We start from the raw sequence: 8317 nt of genomic DNA, 5'->3' as shown, positions 1-8317 counted from the left end.
GACTTACATTCCTACTAATAGTGTATGAGAGTTCCCCTCTTCTTTTTCTTTCTTTTGATTTATTTGACTTATATGAGTGCTTTGCCTGCATGTGTGTCTGTGCATCAGAAGCATGCTTGGTGCCTGGGGAAGTGGTCAGCCTCCCTGTGGGTGCTGGGAATCGAACCTGGTGCTTGGAAAGAACAAGTGCTCTTTAGTACTGAGCCAGGTCTCTAGCCCAGGACAGTTCCCTTTTTCTGTTTCCTCATTAGCATGTCATTTTTTTGGCCTTAAAATTTTTTTCATCATATGTATTCATTGCACATGGTGTTTTGTTACATAAAAACACATATAAGTACACATTGCACACTCAGCACACCCCACCACACCATCCTCCTCTTGGTCCCTAAGACAGTTTCACTTCCCCTTTCGTGTCATAAATACATATTTTATATCTGTAAAAATATGAAAATTACAAGCGAGAGAAAACATCCGATATTTGTCTTTCTGCAACTGTCTTAATTTGCTTAATATGATTTTCTGCAGTTACATCCATTTTCCCACAAATGAAATAACGTCATTCTTTTTAATGGTTGATAGAAAATACCATTGTGTGTGTGTGTGGTTCTCTGTTATTGGAGACTTAGGGGGGCTCCACATTTTGCTATTGTGCATGCTGCTACAGAAAACACCTAGGTGCGAGTATGTCTGTTATATGTTGATTTGGAGTCCTTTGGGTAAGTGTCCAGGAGTTTCACAGCTGGCCCATATGGTAGATCTGTTTCATCCTTTTGAGGAACCTCTTTACTGACTTCTATTGTAGCTCAAGTCTCTTGAAGTTTCATGTTCCCACCAGTAGTATAATAAGGGTTCCTTCTTGTCTAGATTCTAATCAGCTTTGTTATTTTTTTTCTTCTTTGTCTTTTACTTCTAATTTTTGAATTGTTTTGTACAGTACTTTCTGATTTTGGTTTTCCCTCCCCCAGCTCCTCCCTTTCCCGACCCCACCCCCTCCTAGTTCCTCCCCACTTTCCAATCCACCCAAATTCACACCCTTTCCTTTCTTTCTCTCATTAGAATACAGGCATCTAAAAAATAATAAAATTAAAAAAAAAAAACAGAAAAAAAGAGCCAAAAAATGCCCAAGAAATACACACAGATCCTGAGACATGCATATTTGCACACACAGAAAACACATAGAAACAAAACCAGACCCACCATAATATAAAAGCAAGTTGTAAGGTTAAAAAATTGCCTGTAAAAGCACTGAAGACAACAAACAAACAAACAAACAAAACCACCTCCGTTTAGTTCATTTTGTGTTGTCCATCTACAGCTGGGCATGGAGTCTACCCTTAAGTGCATTCAGTGAGATTCTATTGGGAAAAAAATAAGTTTTCCTTTGCAAAAGGTTATCAACCGAAATAGCTTCTGAGCTGGGGATGGGGGCTCCTCTCTGGGACCCCAGCTGGTTTAGCCTGTGCTGGCCCTGCACATGCTGCCCCAGTCTCTGTGAGTCCATTGTGTCCAGAAGGTTTTGTTTCCTTGGTGTCTTCCATCCCCACTGGCCATTACAATCTCTTTACCTCCTCCTCTGTAGAGTTCCCTGAGCCCCGAGGAGAGGAATGTGATAGAGACACCCTGTTTAGAACTGCTGAAAGGTGTCTCTCTCTCTGCGCATGGTCCAGCTGCACATCTCTATTTGTTCTCTTCTGTTGCAGGAGGATGCTTCTCTGATGATGGTTGAGCAAGGCACTGATCTATGGGTATAGCAGAATTCTGTTAGAAGTCATTTTATTGCTATGTTCTTTTTTATCAGAATAGCAGTATTTGGTTTTCCCCATCATTCTGTCATCAGAAGCTGTGGAAAAAGATCATTCAGGGACTCAATGTTCTCCTGAGGGTTTCCCCTATGTTTGTTCCAGATCAGGGCATTAAGTGGTTTTCCCTGAGCTCTGGGCCTTACATACCTGAGTAAAATTGGCCTCATCTGAGTTGGACTCAATACAGATCTCTTAAAGGGGAAAGGAATCCCATTTTGTAAAGATATTGCAATGTTAAAGGATTTATCTTCAACATTCCAGAGAATGAAACTTAGGGAGTGAGTGAAGTCCTGATTGAATGAATGTTTATCATTGAACATGAGCCATCCATGTCAAGAACCAAGACTGCAGACCCATGGGTGGCAAAGCCTTCTGTAGCACAAATCTTAAAAGGTCCTTATTAATAAAATCAAACCTGAGGCCAGTTATTCGGGTGACCGCTGGAAGATCAGAGAAGCAGAACAAGCCACAGCCGCTTCACCTTGCCAATTCCTAGCTGATCCTGTTTCCTCAGACTGGAAGCTTCTAAGTCCTCATCCAGAATGAATCTCAGCTGAACTGTTGCTCAGAAGTCTAAAAGCTTAACCAGTTCTAATTCCTGGTCCTCACATCTTATATACCTTTCTGCTTTCTGCCATTACTTCCTGGGATTAAAGGCTCACTTCCTGGAATTAAAGGCATGAGTCACCATGCCTGATTGTTTCCAGTGTGGTCTTGAACTCACAGAGATCCAAATGGATCTCTGCCTTCAGAATGCTAGGATTAAAGGTGTGGGTGCCACTATTTTCTGGCCTCTGTATCTAGTGGCTGTTCTGTTCTCTGAACCCCAGATAAGTTTATTGGGGTGCACAATATATTAACTACAGCCTTCTGCAGACGACAGATCTGTCTTGGAACTGGCAAAATCTTTGTCTGGTCTGAGTGTGAATGTTGGCTGTGTGTGTAAAAACTAGCAATGGCTACTTCCTCTTCCTAGCCGATTACAGCCTGAGCCTATGCACCCACAAAGACCTACTACGGAGACTAACTCCCACTCAGTCCCCTGCCTGTGTTGTTCATAATAAATGTGCAAAGTTTCCAGGTTGTACAGTAGTTGGTGCCACTCCATCAGAGGGCACAAAGCCCACCTGACCCAGCTTTTCTGTACACATGTCTGTGTCTGTCCTTCTTTCATTCCCTCACCACCCTAGTCAGGCTTCCAGACTCAAACCAAAAGAGATTAGGTATGACATAATACTCTTCAGAAGCTAAACTGCATTAAAAAAAGTGTAAAGTTTTTATGGAATATTACTTTATATTCACAGTGCTAAAGAGTAGCTTGAACATGGTCCTGAATTAATCTTACAATCCACATATTTCAATGTAATACCCCTTGGCTCTTCAATATATTTCTGTATTTTGTCTGATTCCATCAGGCAAATGTTGATGCCTTTCTTTTTTTTTTTTTTTTCAGGCTGTTGTTTTACATTTTCCCTATTGAAGTGCTAGCAGGTAAGAATTTGCTGGTACAAAGTTTGTCTCTCTCTCTCACACACACACACCAACCCCCATCATCCTACCGACAGCCTTTCCTGCATCTTCTTCTCTTTCTTTCTTCCATAAGCTCACATTTCCCTCCTTTGAAGCCCCATTTTAAAAAAAAAATGCTGTTGAGTTTGCCTCCTTCTGTAGTGAATTAAGCTGTCTTCTGTGGAGCTTGCTTCTTCTCAGTCGTTATTTGTATGTGGCTAGGAGGACGAGAAAAAGAAACAAACCAACAAAACAGATTTCTAAATCTCTCAAATATTTCTCCCACACCTACTGAAGGCTTAACTGGAATGTGAATGGCAATCTACTCCTTTAGCAAGTCTTGAACATGGGGACCACCTTTCCTTCTAACCTTCAAATGATTCTGTGCACACTCTATGCTTCTCACTTTTAAATGCACCACTTTTGTAACTAAATTGAGATCAAGACTTGATCATCCTCAAAAGGATGAAGCATTCTGAGACACTAGCTAGCGCCAAGTGCTCTAGTCTGGTGGCCTGAGCAGTTGTGTGCTGAGCCAAGGTTAAGTGAAGTTGGGGGAAATGGAAATGTTGACATTTCTTTAAACAATAAAAATTACAAATGATTGCCAAAGTGCCATGAGCTGACATTTACAGAGATTGTTCACCCCTTATATATATGAACTATCATAAGTAATTAGCTCATGGCAATTACCTCTCCCTTGTTATTTTGCTTTTAGAATATGTTTAAAGCTTAGGTTACTAAAATTTCAATAATCCTGGGCCATGCTGTCATGGGTCTTTATCCAAATGATCGTGGTCTCTTGTAAACAGACCTGTGATCTGATTTCCATTGGGACAGGAGTTGTAAGAGGCCAGGGATTGTCGATGGATTTACACATATACTATTTCAGTTAAGTTACCAATGTCGACTTAGCAGCCCTTTTCCTCAGAGTTTAAATACATTTGCCACCCAGTGTCCCTCTGTGATGTAGGAGGGCATGGGTGATGACATGAAAAGGAGCTGGAGATAGGGTGGGGCCACAGTCCAGCCTCGGGGAATTTCCAGCCTGGTTCTCTTCTGCAGACGTGCTGTCAATTAACTAGCGCAGTGGCATCTGTGAGCCAACTCATCAAGACCAGTCAATATGGAGGCAAGGGGCTGCTATACGTACATTTCTTTTGCAAGACTTTATCCATTGTGTGTTCCTCCCCTGTCCCAACACCACAGGAGAGAGGCTGGCTTTCTTAGACCTTCTCAGCCCAGGTTGGAACCAGTTCAAACCAATTCATGACAATCCATTACTGGTTGAAACAATGAAGTTTCAACATCCAGTTATAATGATTAGTGAGAAATGTATGAGTGCTAAAGGAACTGACCAGCTCAGTTGTCAATACGCTTGGCAAACATTTTATTTCTAAATATTATTTCAGTCTTAGATATAATTTCTCTAACAGAGCAGAAAGTGGGAGATTCAAAATATGAACTAGAGCTATTATTCCATCTTGAATATGTGTCAGACAAATAGCTTGGCTATTGTAAAATTTGGAATCTGAAAGTCAACAATAGTTCTCTGGAAATGCAAAGTGCTGTGCATGCTTAATTGCCATATTTTGAGGAAACTTCTAAATGGGATCTTTCGTATGTAGTCAAGACATGCTTTCCTAAGGACCACAGCAAGAAGTGCTGTGGGAGTCTGCCCTGTAAGTTTGCCTCGCCGGTTTGCATCTATGTGAGGATTCTCAAAGAGGAGGGGAAACGGGGAATTTCTTCAGCCTCCTCACCTCTCCTATTTGCATCTCTGAGAACAAAACCTCCGTTCTTTCTAATCTTGGTTGGCAGGCAGAGCTTTGAACTCCTCATGAGTGTGAAAAGCTGGGAGAATGGTGAAGAATTCCTCAGCCCCATGGTCAAAGCTGACAGTGTGTTTTGAAACTCTGCATGAAATTCAATCCAATCCTCCTTTTCTCAGATTACAGGATCCTTGGGGTGAAATATTGCATGTTAAAGCAAAGGTACAAAGCTAATCTATCATAGCTTACCTCCAGGTGAGATTCATTCCACACTGCCTGCAGAAAACACCGTGCCTGCTCTGCATGTGTAGACCATACTCCTCTTATTATCCAGTTGAGAAATCCCCAGCATATGCAACGCCTGAGAAATGAGCGGGCAGGCCCACAGAATGTGACACTTATGCTAATCTGCGCCCTGCTGTGGAAAAACACACACAAGGATTCCATTACCACATTCATTAGGCTGCAGCGCACTTTAGGCTGAATAGGGATTATGAACCAGAATAGGATGGAAACAGTTGATTGAGCCCACTTAGCCAAAATGCTCTGACATTGGCCAAATATGTTGGCATGGGATCATCGGCTCAGACTTTAAAGAGGACGTTAGTCGTTGAAAGTTTGTCCTTCCCTGTGGCTGTCATATTCATCAGCCCGTGACACATGGCATTGGTTTGGACAGTGAACACTGGAAACAGCAGTGTAGCTAAGGACTGGGTCTGGGGTCGTTGTTTGAAACATGACCCCACTCACCCCTTACACCTGTTGGATAGTGCCTGGCATTCCCTATCCACACTTCTTTTCTGATTACAGTCAAAAAATGAATTGTGTGGTGATAACACTGTATAGCTAGGGGAGAAATTAGAATCAGATGCAAAGGCCAGTTCAGTACTCAGCTTCCTCAGTCTCTCCTTGCTTTGGTCTTGGGGTAACTCCTCTTGCCTTGGTCCTGGGGTCACTCTCCTCCTGCCCTGGTCTTGGGGTGACTGGACACAGTTGTCATCCATCAGCTCCATCTTCCTACAGTGGCAGAAATGTTTGTCACTCTGAGCTAAAAATATTTTAAGAATTGTCAGAAATAATAAAGAAAGAAATACAAGTGACTGCTTGGGAGATATTATAGAGTCTGGCTGTGGAAGCAGAGGGAAGAGATTTAAATCCACCCATGTATATCATTAAGAAGACAATAATAAAAACCGTCTGTGGAGACATGTTTTCAGCCTTAGGTTCTGGGAAACTTTTTGTCTGGGTGTTTCTTTTCCAGTTTAGGAGTCTAACACAGTCTTCTTAAGAGAGTCTGTACCCAGCGTCTTGATTTATGTCTCTGATGAGTTCCTGAAAAGCTGCAGAGAAATCAAATTCTGGTTTTGCAAACTAAATTGCATATATGCTCCCAGGCTCTTCTTTTGGCCAAGGTAAGCCTGCAAGGAATCTTCCTGGGTATGTGGAAAGTGACGGTATAAATTGATGCCTGAAATGCAAATCACCCTTAGTTTATCACTGTTCTCATATCTTCTAGGTTTACCTTACGAGGCTTCCCAGAAGTGGAGTCAATGAAATAACGAAACAGGAAGTGGAGAGCCCCTGGAGTGCACAGCTGAGCTGAAATGACTGTGGCTTTTTACTTTTCCCCTCTTGAGAAAGTGGGACTGTCAGAGAACAGTGAGCCTCATTTTTCTATGCACACTTAAGTGATGGTTTGGAAAGGCAACACTAAAACTGTTGAGTTTTCTTTTCTTCTTTACTTCCCTCCTTCCCCCCCCCACCCGATACCCCCTTTTTTCTTTTTAGTCTTTCTTTCTCCTTTCTTTCTCTTTTTCTTTCTTTCTTTCTTTCTTTCTTTCTTTCTTTCTTTCTTTCTTCTTCCTTTCTTTCCTTCCTTCCTTCCTTCCTTCCCTCCCTCCTTCCTTCCTTCCTTCCTTCCTTCCTTCCTTCCTTCCTTCCTTCCTTTCTTTCTTTCTTTCTCTTCTTTGTTTTGTTGTTGTTTTGTTTTGTTGTTTTGTTTTGTCTTGAGACAGAGTTTCTCTGTGTAGCCCTGGCCGTCCTGAAACTGTGTAGGTAGGGTGTCTTTGAACTCAGAGATCCACCTGCCTCTGCCTCCTAAATGCTGAGATTAAAGGCCTCCACCACCACCTGGCTTCTCCCTTCCTTTCTCTTCTTGTCCACCCATCTCCAGCCATGCTTTCCATTTTTGATAGAATCTCATGGATTCCAGGCTGACCTTGAACTTGCTTTTAGCTGAGAATGACTTCGAACTTCTGATCTTATTTCTTATCTCAGTCTTCCAAGTACTGGGATTATAGATGTGGACACCTTGTCTCATTTACCTTTTGAGTTTTCTATGCATAAATCCCAAGGGTGGCTTGGGATACCCATAAACAGAAGGGGAGGACACAGAGCCAGCATCCCACCATCCTGTGCTGCTCTGGAAAAGGTAGAATCTACATGCAGCAGAATGGTCACTGAGAAACTGATTGCCTTTGGCTGCCACTGCTCCTGCTGTACCCAGCTCTAAGTCTGTCCTGCCCTTAGCCCTGAAAGTGACGTTAAAACAGAACCAGACATGTGGTCAGTGGATTAAAAGAGCTGATGGGTGGCTTTAGGGTGCTCCCCTCAACACGCTGTGCCCACCCTGTCTTGCTTCTTGCAGCATCCACTTAAGTGAGTCTATTACCCTGTGTCCTCCAGGTCACTGGGACACCGGGCAGCATCAAACAGGTTGAAGGAGACTCTGTGTTCTTCCAGGGGAACATAGCCCTTTGCACCCAGATTGTAATACGATCCTTCCTCTCTAGGGCTGCGAATGCTACAGTGAAAAACTGTTGGGAAACCTCTTTTATCATTCATCGTCTCCAGACTGAAATTGTTTTTGACAACCTCTGCAAAAAACAAGCAGTGTTCTGGCTACTGGCGAGTCGGGAAAGGGAGGAAACACATGTTCACTGTCAGCCGGAGCCCTGGAGAAGGCCCTGACAACCTTGTAACCCCCTTTCCCAGAGAAAGGACCCAAATGTTTTTTTGGAACAAAGTCACCACGTCGTCTTTAAGCATCTTCCTCATTTAATGTGTTTTGTTTTCCCCAGGACAGCAGCCTTAAAATAACGATCCTCAGCCCTCCGTTTTTATTGTGGGTAGTGGCAGATCGATGTCCTGTCCTACCAGGGAGGATGAGAAGAAGGCAGCTGCTCATGGCAGTCGCTTATGAACTAAACTGTCTTTTCATTTCTTTTTTTTAAC

This window comes from Onychomys torridus, chromosome 10, assembly GCF_903995425.1.
Source record: "Onychomys torridus chromosome 10, mOncTor1.1, whole genome shotgun sequence".
Classification (NCBI taxonomy): Eukaryota; Metazoa; Chordata; class Mammalia; order Rodentia; family Cricetidae; genus Onychomys; species Onychomys torridus.
This window is presented reverse-complemented; position numbering follows the sequence as displayed.